The 19,710-nt window shown below is 38.6% G+C and overlaps 1 protein-coding gene and 1 pseudogene across 1 annotated transcript in view; both read right to left on the bottom strand.

Annotated features, from left to right (window-relative positions):
- CCDC148 (coiled-coil domain containing 148) overlaps window positions 1–19,710 on the bottom strand; it is a 205,252-nt gene that overhangs the window by 24,260 nt on the left and 161,282 nt on the right. The window lies entirely within an intron of this gene.
- Window positions 9,867–14,829, bottom strand: LOC122902072 (annotated as a pseudogene).

Here is a 19,710-nt window from a genome sequence, read left to right on the forward strand (position 1 = left end):
CAACTCCTCCTGCCAGATTCTCCATTATTTCAAGAGACAAGAATATTCCCTAAAGCCTCCTTTTGAATATACATCTTTCTGAGATCAAGTTTCTGGTTTCCCTGAAGACTGTCACATCAATAAATCTATCTTCTGCCTAGATCCTCGGTTTTGAAAATAATTTTGTCACCTTAGCCAGGCATAGCCAGCATTTCTCTCTTATAGGTATTTGTCAATCCAAGCAGAAATGTTTGCTTGAATTGCTTCATTTGAATGCATAAAAACATTTTATGTAGACATTGGCATAATTGCAGATGGACGTGAGTCTTTCTGCAAATAGTCCAATTGCCAAACAGACAATAGGAAGACCCTATCTGAACCTGGTCCAACATAAAATCAGTTATGTCCACTCTGTGGAAGTCTTAGGAAGGTATAGTTTGTGGAGCATTAGTCTGAGACATCATAAGGATTAACTTGCTCCAAAAGCTCCCAAGTATTTAAAAAAAAAAAAAAAAGTATCAAAAGCCTTGCTCTTCTAGAAACGTTTAGAGCTTTCAAACCCACACACATTCAGAGAGTACTGATAATCCTCTCTCTGTCTGTAGGATTTGGAAGAGCTACAAAGAATAAAGAGCCACAATATTTGGACAAAGTGATGTATTCTTCTCTTTATGCATATGTGACAGAAAATATGGACTTTCCCCCTTCAATTAATAAAATATCATAAGTACAAGAAGCTTTGAGTATATAAAGACTTTCTAGGAATATAATAAATACACATACTTATTTGGTAGATGTTAAGTATGAATATTTTAAATATCACCTAGTTATATAAAACTTTAGTTTTCAAGGTACTCTCATATACATTACCATGAAAGATTCAGCATAGCACATTTTATTATTCAACTAATATCTAAACAGCATTACTTACTTTTTCCACTTCTGATTACATGAGAGAGGCCATCAGCAATTAATTTTAAATTTAATTAGGATGTTTATCCTACCTGTTTCCAAACAAGATTTAAAATGATGTGTAATATTAAACCCAAGGTAAAATGGCAACATTAAAAGTCAAATAAGATACAAAACCAAGTAAAAGGAGTAGATGTTTCCAAGCAACTGCAACAAATTGAGATAGCTGGGCCATGAACTTGCCTCTCACAGGAGTTAGCATTTGCTCACCAGGCAGAAATGCGGAAACTCTGGGCTATTAACAGAACCATCTCACCATCAGGGCCCTTGGATTGATGATACTTCTGTATTTCTCAGAAAGTGGTTGGTGAACTAACTGAAATGGGATTTTCAGTGGTGTTTATTTTTAGAATGCAAATTCCTGGGCTTAACCTAAAATCACCAGTGGTAGGATTCTGGGATTATATTTTCACATAATCGTTAGGTTATACATTTTTTTGCTCTGTAAATTTGGACACCACTGCTTCTCTGGATTAGTGCTTGTTACATGGGAACAACTGAAAACCCAGCACTAAGAAAGTAGAAAATAAGGGGTACCTGGGTGGAAGTGGGTTAAGTGTCCAACTCTTGATTTTGGCTCAGGTCGTGACCTTTGGGTTGTAAGATAGAGCCCCCCCACCTCCCCCCATCAGGCTCCATACTGGACACAGAGTCTGCTTTGGATTTTCTCTCCCCCTCTTCCTCTGCCCCCTTCCCAACCCTCTCTCCCTCTCTTAAAAAAAAAAAAAAAGGTAGAAAATTGTTTTGGTAATCAGTCTCTTGGATCCCGCTTTTTGCCTCCCTATTTCTGCTCTGTGTTTATACTACTTCCAATGCCTTGTCCATTGATCACTTAATATCTTACTTTGGATATTCCCACACACTTGGCCTTTTCTGACTATAATATTCTCCTTCCAGCATCCCATCCCCTTCCTGCTCATCAGCTTGTTTTTGATTCCTGCCACAGGCTCCTGATATTTGTGGATGTTCCATCACCTGCTGGTAACTCCAGGCTCACTTTTATAGCTCTGCACATGCTGTATTCTCTACTTGTCTCGCTTGGGGATAATGTACTCCACTGCTGTTTGTGGGAACATGTGAGATGCTCCCTCCCTGGCTTCTGGCCATCCATGCCCAAATGTGAGCCTATGTAGGAGGAATTATCTGTTCTCTACCTTTTGATGTTATTTCCAGTTAATGGACCTTATTGGGCTATTCTCTATATTTGAAGTACATATCTCATATTTTCCCACTCTCCAAATGCTCTCAGACAGAATCTATTGCTCTTGTTATTTTCCACTTTCCCCGATATATTCATTGGCTTATACTGTTGTCTCCTGTGTTTCATCATTCACTTGAAAGCATGTCCAACATCCTAATTAAATTTAAAGTTCATGGTCCTAATTTCTGTGCTATAATTATCAATCTTCCAGTCAAATGTCTGGGAATTCATCATCATTCAACAACCATGTAGCCCCAAGGTTTTGCTGCTCTTGTTCCCTGTGAATTTTTGCCTTTTCTCTTAAAATTTAAGGTAATCCTCTGCCCCACCACTGACTTTTATTAGGACTGTGAAGACTTCTGCCAAAAATATTTGCTCCATCTTAAGAAGTACCTTTGTTCATAGCTCAGACCCTGTCTTTCTGGTCATAGACACCTTGGAAACTATTTTTTAAAGTTCATATGTGGCACAACCTGAGAATTACCTATGTGTGACTCTGCTTCCTAAACTACCAGTGTTAGTAAGTACACCAGATGAAAATATTCCCTGTATCCAGGTCCTTCAGTCTTCCACTCAAGACTTACAAGTTTCTGGAAAACCTTCTACTTTTCTTCAAGCTGACCAGACAAGCCAGAATAAGTGAAGAGTGTCCAGTAGGTGCATGATGTTTAGGACCTCACTTCTGAATTTTGGGAGAATTCACAGGGAGGCAGAACAGCTAATATGGCACAGCAGGTATGCAAACAGGCAATTCCATAGCAAGCCACAGGGAATCTCAATTATCTCTTCATGAGACTTAAGTCCTATGATTGCTTTCATCTGCTGGGGTAACTGTGAGCCTTAGTCAAGTGCCAAAGCTATCATACCAGCTGGAAAGAGCCAACTGCCAAACGTTCAGGACCTTTGCAAACTAGTTCTTTAATACAGCCATTAATAAACATTATATTAACTTACAATGAAACAAGTTGTATTTAAAAACAAAGGTAACATGGCTAACAGATATGGGAAATGATGCTCAACATCACTTGTTATCAGGGAAATGCAAATCAAAACTATTATGAGATCGCCTCACACCTGTCATAATGGCTGAAATCAAAAACACGAGAAAAAAACAAGTGTTGGCGAGAACGTGGAGAACACAAATGGGAACACTCATGCACTGTTGATGGGAATGCAAACTGATGCAGCTACTGTGGAAAACAATACGGAGGTTCCTCAAAAAAGTTTAAAATAGAACCCCACATTCCAGTAACTGTGCTACTGGGTAGTTACTCAAAAAATACAAAAAGACCAATTCAAAGGGATATAAGCACCCCCGTGTTTATTGCAGGATTATTTACAATAGCCAAATTGTGGAAGTAGCCAAAGTGTCCATCAATAGAAGAATGGATAAGGAAGATGTGGTGTATATGCAATGGAATACTATTAGTCATGAAAAAGATGAAATCTTGCCATTTGCATCAACATGGATAGAGCTAGAAAGTATAATGCTAAGTGAAATAAGTCAGAGAAAACAAATACCATATGAATTCACTCATATGTGGAACTTAAGAAACAAAACAAATGAGCGAAGGAAAAAAAGAGAAGCAAACCAAGAAACAGACTCTTAACTATAGAGAACAAATGGATGGTTCCCAGAGGGGAGGTCTTGGAGGGATGGGTGAAATAAGTGATGGCAATTAAGGAGGGCACTTGTGATGAGGAGCACTGAGTAATGCATAGAATCATTGAATCACTGTATTGTACACCTGAAACTGATATAGCACTATATGTTAACTACACTGGAATTAAAGTTAAAACTTAATACAACACGAAAAGAATAACAAAGGTAATAAATAATCAAAATTCATCACTTCTGAATTATTTTACTATTACCTATGCTCTTGAGTTTATTTATATCTGTTGTGTCTGTACAGTAGGAATACTATATAATGGCATATAACTGCACATTTCCTCCAGATTCTGTGTTAGGTGACATCAGGTTGGTTGTTTGAAGTAAGCCATGGTGAAAGTATGTATACCACAGAAATCAGCAAATACTACAAATCAGGACTTATCCCATCCCCTTCCCCAAACCCCAGCAAGTCATTAAATATTTACTAGTACATTATTACTGTAAATCCCCTTAGTAGTAAAATGGAAAAACACAAAGATAAAGTATAGTTATGTGATATTTCTCAACTTTTTTTTCCAATTTATTTATTTTCAGAAAAACATTATTCATTATTTTTTCACCACACCCAGTGCCCCATGCAAGCCGTGTCCTCTATAATACCCACCACCTGGTACCCCAACCTCCCACCCCCCCGCCACTTCAAACCCCTCAGATTGTTTTGTTGTTGTTGTTGTTTTAGATTTTATTTATTTATTTGACAGAGAGAGATCACAAGTAGGCAGGGAGGCAGGCAGAGAGAGAGAGGGGGAAGCAGGCTCCCTGCTGAGCAGAGAGCCCGATGCGGGACTCGATCCCAGGACCCTGAGATCATGACCTGAGCCGAAGGCAGCGGCTTAACCCACTGAGCCACCCAGGCGCCCCGCTCAGATTGTTTTTACGAGTCCATAGTCTCTCATGGTTCACCTCCCCTTCCAATTTACCCAAATTCCCTTCTCCTCTCTAACGCCCCTTGCCCAAGGGACAAGGGGCGTTAGATATTTCTCAACTTTAATTCACTTCCCCACTTCCTCCAACCTGCCTTCCTTTCAAAGTGGTCTGACTTCTCCCAAGTCAAAACATGTGGAACCATAACCTATACCAAACAACTGACCTGAATAATGTTCATATTGAGTCATTACTTTATTAATTGGCTCTCCTAAGGTGAAGTCAGAAATTCCTTTTTATAAATTTTATATCTGATTTTCTTCTGTTCAAAATCCCTGCTCCTTTGTCTACATTATCCCCTAGACCCTATTCTGCACACATGTGTTTGTACCTGTGTTTGTGTCAGTGTTTGTGCATATCCATGTGCTCTGGACAGTAGCTGTATACTTAGTTCTTATTAGCTAACTTGTACCTCAAATAATTACAATTTAAGCCCAACTCTGTATCTATCTACTAAGACACTAGAAAGGGAGATCATTAAATGTCTCGGAATCAATACTTGAATTTCTTAAGAGGGAATTCAGAAGGAGGTCAGCAAATGTTATTAAAGGATCAGGAACTGACTCAAGAAAATATAAAGAAAGTAAGACTCCTTATATAGCAATGATAAGGCTAATGGGAAACTGAAAGTGATCTTGGAGAATGACTAGGAATTTTATACAGAGGAATCATTGTTCTCTGTTTCCACTTGGGATGAGCTAAGAGAGATTCAACTTACAGCATTTCATAGAAAGAACTTGAGAAGAATTCAGTAAGAGAAAATTGTCTTAAGGGTTTTTTCCCCTAAAGTTGTTTTTAATCAGCCATTTTAATCAATGATTCCATAGAAGCTTAATTTGGAGGTAGAGAGTTTTATTGCTAAAAAGTCACTCAAAAATGCAATCAATGGAAGATGGGATGTCTGGATTTTCTCCAAAAGTAGATAGGGACTTTAGCTTTCTAAATATTCTCTGATGTTCCAAGCTCACCTGAAGATCGTATTTACTGAGCCTACCTCAAATAGATGGGTATGTATACATAAGGGATAAGGATAAAAATATCCAGGACACATAATACCAGATCAGACCAAAAGAAATGCTCTGTCTGAGACTCAGACATGAGGTCCCTTTCTGGGAAGGTGTGGGATGGCCTTAAATAAACAAGTTTCCTTAACAACCTACCATTTATGTATCTAATCCCATTTTAAAGCCATTTATGTATTAATAAGTAAAACCCACCCATGGTTAATTACTTCCCAAGTTCTTTTTTCTTCTAGTATTCTAGAATTTGTTAAATCTCTATGCATATATTAAAATCCTTTTGGAAATAGAAAAAGTATAAGCCACTAAATGTATTAATTGTTTAATTCAATTAATTATAATTAATAAATTAAAAGAATTTACCCAACTCAAACCTTATGAGATGTAAGGCTTCTACGGACTTCCCATAACTTGGATTCAACTTATCTATTTAATCTTTTCTTTCACCAAAACCTTTCCCTAGCCCACTCCAAATCATATGCTTCAACTATACCAAATCACTGTCAGTTCCTTTAAATCGCCATGGGTATTTGACAGAAAGGTATTTCCCATTTCTGGAAGATGTTCCCTTCAACCATGAAGAATTCCTGACTCCCCCTGCCACCTCCTACCTGGTTTAGACGCCGCTCCCATATGTTCCCATTGTATTTGTGCTTGCCTTCACCAAGAATTTCTGAATTCCTCATTAGACTGTCAGGTCCTTGAAAACAGGGACGGTCCTTTTTGTTCATGAGTCTTTGCCAACATAGTAGGCATCAGTTATAATTATTAAACTCATAAATTAAATAGGTTAATAGATTTAAATAATAATATCACCACTATATTCCATACTCGAGGTTCCGTCCATCAACTCTAGCAACTCTTACAAGAATGACTTGATTTCATGGTCATTATAGGCATCATTTTCTGAAACACATTAGGAATAATTCAGTCTCCCAAATACAAATTTATGATGATTTTGTACACATGTCAAGTCATGTTTCTGCTTTCTTTCCTAGTGGTGTCTGGGATTTCCGTTGAACTTTCTGGCTAATATCTTCAGGCAATACTTGTAGTGGCCTCAAGATCTATTTTACAGGTTGAAAAAGAGACTTTAAAACTACCATCCTATAAGAATGGTCTGTAGGATAAAAAAGGCAAAAACAGTAAACTGTGTTTAAATTTGTCTTGTTTGATTTTGTATGTTATTGGTAGCACATGCTTCAGCCCTTTGTTAAACAAAACTGAAAAGCCACTGTGAAGTTCAAAAACATCTCCTCCCCTAAGGAACAAAAGCAGGAGAAACTTTCATTGTGATGAGGGAAATTAAGCCTTGACTTTGAAATGGCTTTGTCCTCGCAAAGATGACTTATTAAGACAGGAAACCAAAATAAGAGTGGAAAAATAAAGGCAGGGATGATCAGACTAGTGAAGATTAGGGGAACGTAAAGACATTTGCTCTAAAGTCATGTACAGGCTTTACCAGGAGAACAGAAGATTGTCATGACAGTAAGGTGTGAACTGGGGGAAAAAATGTTGATCTATAAGAAATCTTACTTGCTTTATTAGTTTGCTCAAAAGCGTATGATACTAATGATGCACTGTATGGTGACTAACATAGCATAATAAAATAAAATAAAATTTTAAAATATGATAACTTAAGCTTGGAAAATAACTGTCTTTTAAATATTTTCAACTAAAAAGATATGTTGATTTTAATTTAAAACCAGTTTTGAGCTGGTAAGTTATTTTGAAGTTATTTCCCTCTAACAGAACTTAGGAGTTTTAAATGGCCTTTTGTGAAATAAATTGAGATTTTAATTCCAAGTCATGTCTCATAGGAAAATGGCAGTGAATAAGGAAGGTCACCTCATTATAATTATTAGTAAAAATACAGTTATCTACTTAGATTGTTATTAGGAACAAGCAAATTTTTCTTTACCTTTGGGAATAAAAGGGTCAAATGATACAAACCTCCTACTTGTGACAGATAATAATTAAAGATTGGTGATTAAAGCATAGGCGGGGTTTGTTTTTTTTTTTTTTTCTGCCTCCCTCGCTCTTCATGAACTTGCTTTCTTAATGATTGTAATCAAAAGTTTAGAGAAAAATAGGATTGATTTTATGTCACAAGACTCTGAAAAGCAACCCAGAAGTGTTGAGACACTCTCAAACAAGTCATTCTGGTAGTGATTGCAAATCATTCTAATGAAAGAGAGAGGATAACCAAATGATTCTGCACATTGGTCCAAAAAATCATCTGCACAAGAACAGGGATGTGGAGCCGGGGTTTAGTGGCACTGTGTGTAAAAAGGATGATTGCTAGATCTACCTAGATCTACACACACAAACTGATTGTTATGCCTCACTAATTTATTTTAGTCTGAGCAGTCAACAGTTCCATCACTTTTACCCATGACACTGACTTTTTGAAGCATTTAAAGTTGTTTTGTAGCATATCCATCGTTTTGGATTTTTCTGATTATTTCCTTTTGGTATCAAACCCTTTCCTGTCATTCCTCTTCCCCCCCTGATTTTCATTTAAGTTAGGTCTCAAACAAGACTTGATCAGCTATATAACTCATAGGCCAAATCCAATCCCCTACTTTATTTTTGTAAATAAGGTTTTATTGGAACAGAGCCACACCCATGGGTTTGCATATTGTCCATAGTTGTTTTCCTGGGGCAGGTTGAGCAGTGGTGACAAGAGACCACATGGCCCACAAAGCCTAAAATAATCATAGTCTGTCTCTTTCTAAAAAATCTTTGCCAATTCCTATACCAGAAAATTTATCAGATTGGGATAAAGTAATTTTGGCACAAAGATGATGTATTTCATATTGCATCATTTCAGGAGATTATTAGTCCTCCACTAGTGATGCTGTTTGTATACTTAACTAAAGTCGCGATAGCCAGATCTCCTCATTGTACAGGCATGTTTCCTCCCTCTTTTCATTTAGTAAGTAATTCATGGAGTGATACTTGGGCTCTGTGTAAATATCCTATTTACCATCTAAAACTCTTCCATCTAAAGATTTTACTATCTATTGATGGCCTTCACCTGAAATAATTACTACATTGGAGATTGAAAAGTGCCAGTTTCTAAATCTATCATGCCTTCAACATTTATGAGATGACAAAATAAAACAGCCTAAGTTCGTTTTCTTAGCTATCATAATGGTATTGTGGTTACACCGGTGATTGTCCTTATTCTTAGCTAAGTCATGCCAAAATATTTAGTGGTGAGATTTCATGGTGTCTGCAACTTTCTTTTCTTTGCTTTTCTTTTTTTCTTTTTCAGTTTTTTAGTAAACCTAGATTTGTTAAACTATTACAAAGACAAGACAATTATCATCCAAAGTACTCTGAGGAGTTCACCCCAATTTCACTGTTGTTATGGAGACCAACCTAAGAGGTTAGAAATTAAAGAATATAACCTAACAGGTTATAACAAAACTGGTGTTTTGTCACAAGACTGGTGACACATGGCAAAAGGAGTAAAAGCTAGTCAGAAGCACTTGTGTTAGTGGTAGTATATGTGGTAAGGATGTTTCCAAAGATGCTCCCCTGAAGATGCCTGAGCGAATTAACCTGGGTCCCCAGTTAGTGAAAAGACCATTACCCCTGTGGAGAATGAGCAGAGGCCAGGATTTCTCTGAGATCTTTTTGTCTTTCTTTCTAAGCTGTGAGGGAAAGCTTAGGCTGTGCAGGTGTATAGCTTGGACTCAGCCTCCCTTCTTCCCATCCAGTCTACCTACACCTTCAAACGCCTGCTCATTCTCAACGTGTGGACCTGCGGGGTTACAGAAGGTCCCTAGAGTGAAGGCAGCAAGTATAGTCCTACTCAGAGGGGACCTATGCATAGAAAGTTTTGTGGTAGATGATAAACTACAAATACCCTCTTGGTTAATTCACCTTTGTTAATAAAGATCATAGTTTCTTCTGCTGACAACAAGTTTTTGTCTCAGTATAGTCTTTCTCAAAAAAGAATTGGTTCAGATAAATTTTGGAGAAGCAAAAAGACTTTACTCAGCACCAACTCCACATAAGAGGCACCAAGTTCTTTCCTACATAGAATAGAATCTACATAGAGAGTAGAATCTCACAGCTGCATAAATCATTCTCGGTGATCACCATCTGCATCCTCAAACTGTCCAGCAACTGTTAGTATAGTAGCTACCTCCACCCCATCTTCATAGTCCCTTACTGAATCTTGTCCAGACTCCAGCCATGTTACAGAGGCTGCGTACAGACTGAGAAAGCATTCATTCTGATCTCGTCAGTGCGGCTTGGACTTCTGCTGTTAAATGGGATAATCCTTCTTCATAGGTGTAAAATGAAGGGCTTGTCCTGGGCTTCCATATCCTATTCTGTTCCATCACAATCATCTGAATCATCATCCTCAGGATCTGATGCAAAGCCTGGCATTCACACAGTGCAGTGAGCTTTGCTGATTTATCACTAAGCACAAATCTAAATTCAGCAAGAGGTTCAACATTATCATCACTGTCTTCTCTTCAGCAACAGATTCTTTTGATTCTTCCCCAGATCTGGCATTCACCATAACATAGAAATACTCTCATGGATAGGCACTTAGATCCCTGGACACTAGTGGTGGGGTATTCCTGTGAGAATCCTAATCCAGAGCCATCTAACCAAGACAGATGGCTCTCAGTGAGGTAAGGGGTGCTGGGATGCCTTGCTGTGTAGCACAGAGCCCCTCAGCTGGGCCCAGCAGCAAGAAACTTTTAAGGAAGTTCACTGCAGCAGGGAGCATGGAGACAAGGGACTGGGGAGGGAACGGAAGCACAGCAACCCCAGCTGCTTGCCTGCAACTTTCTTCTAATCGTGTATGGCAGACCTCAGTGTGAGGGGTGGGCTGGAGGGAAAGAGAGAGAGCAAGAGTACAAGTGATGAAGGAAATAGGGCAAAATACCAGAAGTTCATAAATCTGGGTAGGAATTCCTTTGTGCCATTTTTGCAACTCGTCCTTAAATTTGAAAGCCTATCAAAAAGTTAGAGGTGGAGAAAAAAGAGAAAGAGGATCATGAGTTTAATACAGATTTTTAAAAGAGATCCACATACTCATGCATAAACGCTTTGTCACCTTGGGCAAGATTAATTAAGATGTTTGTGCTGGAAAGAAGCTTTAATTGTGCTCTGCTTTGGCCGAGGGGTAGAGCGTACCTAGAGCTCTAAGTGCTTTAATGTGAAAGGGAATAGACAAAAAAGAATGTATTCAGAGGAAAGGATGGTGCTTTGGATTGAGTAAAATGTCAGCTTTTCCTAGCTTTCCTTCATTCCAGTTCAATTTATCTAGAGGCTAGTTAAGGATAGAACCCAAATACATAAGGATATTTTGCAAAAAACAACAGCATTCATGCCCTTCCCTTCTACAATCCCACTAGACCTGGGATCAGCAAACTTTTTTTAAAGGGTGAGATAATAAATATTTCAGGCCTGTTGTTCACATAGTCACTGTCTGTCATTATCACTGTGGGCCATACAGTTGCTATATGTGTCATTGTGGCATACAAAAGCATCCAGAGACAGATGAATGAACATGGTGTGTTCAAATAAAACATTGCTTTATGGACACAGAAACTGAAATTTCATATAGTTTTCACACAACATGATCTTTTTTTCCTAGCCATTTAAAAATGTAAAAAATATTCTTTGTTTACAGACAATACAAAAAGTAGAGAGAAGGGTAGATGTGGTTCAACCCAGAAAACAAAAGGGAAAAACTTACAATTGTGCCTTTGTGCAGGCTGCCTTTTAGCTGCCTCACTTAGCTCTGGTAAAGGAAAGGGACTCCTTTGAATGGGATGACAGGGCTTAGCAGCTTTGTGCTTTTAAACCATCAAACAGATAGTAAATCTCTTCCCAGACCTCCAAGATCCAAGAAGTCCATCAGCTCCTCTAAATAGTAAGGCTTGTTCTATGTTAGGAATCAGTGTAATTAGGAGAAGTCATAATGTAGGTAATAACAACTAGAATCTTGGTCCATCAGCCCAGGATCCACCTGGAACTAGATGATTTCTCATTTATTTCCTTCTGCAGTAAAGTCACCTCATCCACTGTCTTTACTCTGGGGCCTTGCCATGGCAGATTTAGGTCATGTTAACATCTCGGTGCAATCAAATTAGTTTGCCTGTAGATGTAAACTTGTCTTATTTAAATAAATACATGGTAGATACTTACACAAATAACTTCCTAAGTAGTAACTTTTACTTAGAATAATTTATATCCTTTGATAATATTTCCATAGTGACCCTGAACCATGACATGTGCTGAATCATGCTGGGTCCCTTTGGCCAGTGAGGGTTTTCCCCTAAGGCCCTCCTTCCCTGCAAATGACAAGTGAGTTGAAAACCTACCTCTCCAAGAAGAGCTTATGAAAAGGAAGGGCTTATAAGGATGGAGATGGAGATGGGGAAGGAGAAATACATAACTATCCCTTAGTATTTAAATGGTTGTCAAGGAAAAGAAGGTTCAGACTTTTTCGCTTGCTCTCAAGCAATAAAAGGAGAATTAATGTATGGAAGCTGAGAAAGAGCTGGGCTTACTACCAAAAACTAAAGAAACAACGAGAGGGAAAGAAAAAAATTCAATAGCTGTCCAAAGATGAAATGGACTGCTCTGGAAGATAGCAAGTTCAGTATCTGGAGATACATACATACCTAGGGTGTATGTCTACTTAGTGGACACAAGATTCAAAAATTGAAATCATTGAACTGGGTAACTTTTAAGATTTTTGACACTTAACACTTAGGCCTGACACTTTGAAGTGGCACTCTTCTTAAGAAAAAAAGGAGCAAAGATAAATAATTGTAAGAGTGAGGCAATTCCTACTCCTCTAGTTTAACCACAACAAAGACCAGAGTGGCTCATTCACCTACAGTAAATTGAGGCCCTATCATTCCCCGAATAGTGCTTTATGCTAGTTATATGCATTCTCCCATATAATGACTATTTAATGAGACTGTGTTATCTACATTTACAATGTGTCAAATATGAGGATATTATGGTATAGACACAGATTCTTTTCTCATAGAATTTATAATTTTTTGGAAAAGATAAAAATCTAATTAGTAATTACAATTAAAATATGGGTGTTGAGACTGTGTAGATATAGGGCACTGTGATGGTCTTTGAACATGATGACGGAGGTCAGTTAAGTGTCTGCCTTCAGCTCAGACCATGATCTCAGGGTCCTGGGATCCAGCCTCATATCCAAGTTGGCTCCCTGCTCAGCAGGGAGTCTGCTTATTCCTCTTCCTCTACCCCTCCACCCACTTGTGTGTGCTCTCTCTCTCAAAGAAATAAAATCTCTTAAAAAAATAAACATGATGACAAATTATTTGATACTCCCCCTGTTGAGAGTTTGGGGCCAAATTCCCTTCATTTGAATCTGTTTGGGCTTATAACTACTTTGACCAATAGATAAAATAGAAATAACACTATGCGATTTCTAGGTCCTGTGGCTTCTGCCTTGTTTGTTGGAAGACGAGTTTCTGGAGCCCTGAGGTACCCTGTAGGAAGTCCAGCTACTCTGAGCCCACTGTGCTTTGAAGAAGTCAGCTTCAGAGAGAGACCAGACAGAGCTCCAGCTGATGGCTTCCTGTTACTCCCAGCTTTCTAGTCATCCCAGCCCAAATGAAAAAGGAATTCACCAAAGTATTCCAGCTCCAGGCATTCAAGTCACTCCCGCCATTCATGCCTTCTAGGCTGATAGTCCAGATATCATGGAGCAGAGTCAGGCCATCCTCTCTGGGACGTATCCAAACTCCTGACCCAATGAATCCGTAAGCATGATAATAACATCATTGTTATCCCATGCCAATAAGTTATGGGGTGGTTTGTAACAACAGTTCATCACAACAGGCCCATGAGAACATGTATTAAGAAGGCATAACCTTGAGGCCAGAGAAGTCCTCTGAGGAAATCATATTTCAGCCGAGACATGAAGGAGTAAAATTAGCTACAAGAGTGTTCGCAGAAGGAAGAGTTTGAAGAGCCAGTGGAGGCAAAAGAAATACCTGGGTCCTTCAGGAACTGGTAGAGTGTAGTAGTCCAAAAAGGAGTAGGATGTACAGGAGTCAGGTGGGAAGTAAAAGATGAAGTAGTCTGACCATGGTCATCTCATAAGCAAGATCATGGCATCTGAGCTTTGTCAGGATTGTGAAGATAAACTGCTGAAGGGGTTTTGGTATCAGAATCACGTGACTGGATGTGTTTGCATTGCGGGCAAGGATGAAATAGTGAGAAGTTAGAGCCTTAATTCTGGTGAGAGATAATAGTAGGCTGACCAGGATAGCCATAGGGATCAATATTCAAAAGGAAAATTCATGGGACTCACTAAGCCTTTGGCTATGAGAACGTGAAGTGAGAGAGGGAGGAGTCACCTAGGCAGTGGAGTAAGTAGTGGTATCATTTACCCGAAAGGAAACAGTGGAGGAAGAACAGATTAGAAGGGGTGATGAACAGCTTGATCTGGGGCATGGAGAATTTGAAGTGCCAGAGAAACATCCATGTGGCAAAGCCAGGCAACAGGTGATTAAACATTATCAGTAAAAAGGAGAGTATGGAGGGGAACTAATATTACCAAGTGAGTATTTTAATCCAGGTACTGTTATTTCCCTTGATCTGATAACAACCATGTGGGGTGTTCAGAGAGGTAAATAACCAGCCTAAGATCAGAGAGACAGGAAGTGTAGGGTAGACATTTCAATATAGATCTTCTTAATTCTAGTTCAAAGTAAAAGACACGTGGTACTACTTTCCACTTCAAAAAAAAAAAAAAAGTTGTAATGCTGGGTGATACTCTTTGGATTTAGAAAGCAGCAAAATCAGCATTTGAGAATGCCTCTCTAGTCAGTTTAGTGGGTGACCTGAAAAGCTACAGTTCTGAAAAGGGGCCAAAGAAAAAGAAAGCTGTCGCGCTGATCTAAGCCACAGTGCAGACAGCAATGCCACGTGGTCCCATGACCCCATGGACTCACTGATGTATTCTGGATGATCAGAATGTTCGATGGAGCTTGGTTAGTGAGATCTTCAGGATCCAGCATACTCAGCATACTCAGGCCTTCTTTGAAAGTTGTGATTTTTCTTTGAAGAACTAGCTCTTGGTTTACTGAGGGACCATGATAATTACTATAACTATCATTTGTCAAGCAGGCACAATGTGGTAGGCATCTTGTAACTGCTTCCATGTTTTAACTTTTTAATTTCTCATAAAAATCCAAATGAGATAGGTATTATTTTTTAATCTACCTTTTATAGACGAGGATGGGTATCAATTTTACTTTTGATTTTAAGACAGCAGGTGACAATGAGATTCAGCTACTCATAATGAGCTGGATACTATCTGAGACACCCGGCCATAAAGCTGGATGTGACTGGCAGCACAGACTAATGAAACAAAAGTAGATTGAGCTTGAGCATGCGCACGACCAGAAGACACAGATAATTTGTATTAACAGGTGTGTCACTGTCCACACTGACCTCCCTCCCTCAACACACACATATGGCCCAAGGGGCATTCCCAACAACTAGTTGACTGGAGAAGGCAAAAATGAGCAAGTTTTATAGCCAGGTCTACACAAAAACTGGCCCCAAACAAAAGTAGACAGCTATGGTGGATAGTTCCGCTCTGAAATCTCCCTAAAACAAGGTAAAAAAGTGAAATCTTCCATGTGGGTGTAATTTCAAGAGGACTGTCTCAGGGTACACTTTACCTGAGGTTAAGGACTAGTGACTGCCACACATTAGGTACTCAAATATTTTGAAGTAAATGAATAAATAATGAATTAATAATCTGTAGACACTAGTGAATGGTTTGGTCAGCTGGTTAGGGATATTGAAGGAATATGATTGGAGGATTTGTGACAAGAAGATTCAGAGAGATTATGTGGATGGACCTAATGGAACTGGTTCAAAGTGTGGGAATAATTTATGAGTGCTTTTAAAGAATTAGGTAGAAGAGATGATCTGCTATAAGTGTGTCAGTATTCTTCCCTGGCAAATGGGTACTTGTTCAATGGGCTCATAATAAAACTCCCAGTGGTGGGAACAAAACTTATACATTGCTCAGGTACATGAATTTATCCTTATCAAGACTGAACTGGCTGCTGTCGGTATGAGCCCTTGACAGGGTAAAATACACCAGGGGAATTAGACAGTGTTAGCTGGTTATAACATTGTATCACACTCATTCTGTAATGGGAAAGGCAAAAAGAATTTGGACTTTCTTTCCCTATATACCATATGTGCACTGTTTGTGCACTCCTAGTACATCCCACTAGATGATGCTTCTTCCTAAGGAACTTCCTTAACTGTGTAAGAAGTAAGGCAGTGGGCTGAAGCCCATATGCTGCTGTTCTTATTGAACAAAGAAATGGCCTCTTGAAGACTCAGATATGTCATAGCTATGAGATAGTATTTCGTGAGCTTGGGTGCTATTTTACAGGAGGTGGTTTTGTTCTGAAGTAGTGGCCAATATATTGTGCTGTTTCTCAACACAGCCAGATCACTTACAGAGGGAATGGTGCTTTTCATTATTAGCCCTAAAGGCCCATTTCCAAAACCTCTTTTCCCCATTCCTGAAACTCTTATCTCTCCTGGTTTTAACTTTGAATACTGCCACTAGGAGGATAACAATGGTTACATTGAACTGGGAGCTGATACAAATATTTGCCTTTTGGGATTTATCATAGCACTAAGTAAGCAGGTAGAAAAGGAGTTTACAGTGGTGGAACAGTTGGCATCAGAGGGAAATAGGAATGCTGTTTTTTAATAGAGGCAAGAAGGAGATGGAATCCAAGGAGCTCCTAGGATACCTTCCAGTATTGCATGGCCAGTGGTAAAAGTTATCTTATACAAGCCAGTGTAAATCAACCCATTGGGTAAAGAAACTCACCTAGCCAAGATGCTGGTTGAAAGCAAAGAGCAAATGTAATGCTTAGCAGAAAAGAAAAATCACAAATTTGAATTGTCATCTTGAATGTTTACTGAAGGTGTTCATCACCTGCCACATACACATATACATATAGTATGTATAAATACAGATCTTCCTTGACTTACGATGGGGTTACATCTCAATAAACCCATCATACATTGAAAATATTATCATTTGAAAATGCATCTAATGCACCTTACCTACAAAACATCATAGCTTAGCCTCACCTACCTTAAATGTGCTCAAAACAATTGCATTAGACTACAGGTGAGCAAAATTTTCTTATGCAAAACCTATTTTATAAAAAGGTGTAGGAATAACTCATATAATTTATTAAGTGTTATACTAAAAGTGAAAAAAGGAATGGTTGTATGAGTATAAGTGTATCTATCAGTTGTTCACTCTTGTGTGGCTGACTGGAAGCTGCAGTTCACCACCACTGCCCAGCATCAGGAGAGCGGATCACAATGCAGATCACTAGCCCAAGAAAAGATCCCAAATCCTGAATTCACTTTATATATATACAAATTTTCTGTCTGCTTTCTTCACTTCTCTTTTCCTTATAATTTTACTTAAGACATGTTTATTGGTAGTAAACTAAAATTTATTCCATAGGTCATGGAATATTTGGATGGATCATAACAGAACCAGAGGACAATAAGGCAAAAAGATAGCTCTTAGAGTTATATCTATTAATCAGAGTGTTAGGTGGAAGGAAATTTTTTTGGCAGTGTAGTAGAAAAAGAAAAGTCTATTGATTTTGCCAACTATAGTTATAGATAGTAAGAGACCTTTTTTTTTTTTTAACTTTTATTTCTTTTTCTTTTTTCAGCTCCTGAATCCCCCTCCTTCCTTTGAAAAACTCTATAAAATGATGTCAGATACTTGCTTTCCCACCTTTGCAGCTAGCTCATGAGCATTTGACCTGAGTTCAGCCCAGGGGTGCTTCACTTGGAAGCTGGTGATGCAAAGAGGCAGGGCCTGTGTAGATGTCCATTGGCAGATGAATGTGGTGTATTTATATATACATGTGGTATATATATATATCATGGAATATATGCAACCATCAAAAAAATGGAAATCTTGCCACTTGCAATGATGTGGATGGAACTAGAGGGTATTATGCTAAGCGAAATAAGTCAAAGCAAGAAAGACAAGTATCCTACGATCTCACTGATATGTGGAATTTGAGCCACAAGGCAAAGGATAATGGGGGAAGAGAGGAAAAAATGAAACAAGATGAAACCAGAGATGGAGACAAATCATGAGACTCTTAATCTCATGAAACAGAGTTGCTGGAGGGGAGGACAGTAGAAGGGATGGGGTGGCTGATGGATGGATATCTAGGAGGGTATGTGTTATGGTGAGTGTTGTGAATTGTGTAAGAATGATGATCCACAGGCCTGCACCCCTGAAACAAATAATACATTACATATTAATAATTTTTTTTTTTTAAAGCAGGGCCTGTGGAGACACTGTGAAGGCTTCTGGCAGAGCAGCAGGGCAGGGGTATGATTAAAAGCAGCACTGCCAACTAGGATGTCCAGAATCCAGAGATGGCAGCGGAGGAGGCGCAAGCCACGGCATCTGGTGGTCAGTGGCTGGACTTGCTGGGATGATTCTGTGCAGGGAGCTGGAGTACAGCCTTGACTCTTCTTATCTTCCCAGCCTCGGTTATTCCCAAGCATGTTCTAAGCTCAGGTCTGCAACTGATTCTGTAAGCTACCTTAACATAAAATATTTTTATTGCAAAATTCAAGCAGAAATGGTTTCTTATGTTTGCAAACTAGAGCCCTAGTTAATAAAAGAAGGCTGGGCTAGGTGCTTTCCAAGATTCCGCCCAGCTCTAAAATTACAAGACTCTATAAAACCCCTATTAAAATACATAAAATAAGAAAAGAACCTAGATTATAAACATGTTCCTTTCACTGAGTAATTACTATTTAATATCATCTGATAGCTGTGTGTGTGTGTGTGTGTGTGTGTGTGTGTACGTGCGCACGCACGCGTGCCTTACAGGAATAGTTCCAAGCAAAGGAAGGAAGGATAAACAAGTGCTCGAAGCTATATTGCATCCATCACAGTGGTGTTATTTCGTGAAAGCTACCATTACATTTCTCCTAGCCCATGGATTTATACATCCTTCATTTAACCATGCTTGCTAAGTTTCTGCCTACCTAGCCCCACAGCTTTAGAAATTCTTCCTAGAGTTTATGCCTAATAGGTCAGTATTTCATTACCTGAAAGTCCTTAGTAAAACTCCCTAACTAAGGAGTTAGCAATAAAAACCTCAGTAAACTAAAGAGTGTTTGCCCCCTCACTCAAAAATACTGTGTGGGGCATCAAAGGACTAGCATCCCTTTGCTGTAGAAATGACATAGCAAATTATTTGCCTCTACATATTGGTACAAATGTTGAATGAGAGAAAGGCAATGCAGTTTCAAAACAATCCAATCCCTAGTAAGAAAGTTTTGAATATCTGTAGCATTCATTAATAATTACAATTAATTAATTAATAATTAATAAGACAAGATAAAAGTCTGTGTTCCTGTGGAGAGAATATGAGGTGATTCTTGAGAAAACACAGCTATCTAGCTATTCTATTTGAAATGGTAGCATCTGTGGTCACTTCACTGATACATACATATGACAGACAAATAATGCTAAAAGGGTACTAAAAGGAAGCAATAACGAACATTTTGTATAAAAAATGCATCATCAGGGGTTCTGAACATTGCCAGCCCTCTACCAAACACATACCTGCTGACATTCCACTTTATGTCCTAAGCATGTAACTGTAACAGACAGATCAACGTGGCATATGGTAGAAATCCTGTAGTTTTTTAATGAGCAAAGATTTCTAAAATCAAAAATCAAAGTTGTAAACAATAAATTAAAGCAACCCAAAGTACTAAACAAAAGATGCTCTCTGATTGTTGTGGTTTGGTAAGGATCATAAATCTAAAGCTGGACTTGATGATCAGGAGATAAATCGTCATCT

This window comes from Neovison vison, chromosome 3 (genome assembly GCF_020171115.1).
Source record: "Neovison vison isolate M4711 chromosome 3, ASM_NN_V1, whole genome shotgun sequence".
Lineage (NCBI taxonomy): Eukaryota > Metazoa > Chordata > Mammalia > Carnivora > Mustelidae > Neogale > Neogale vison.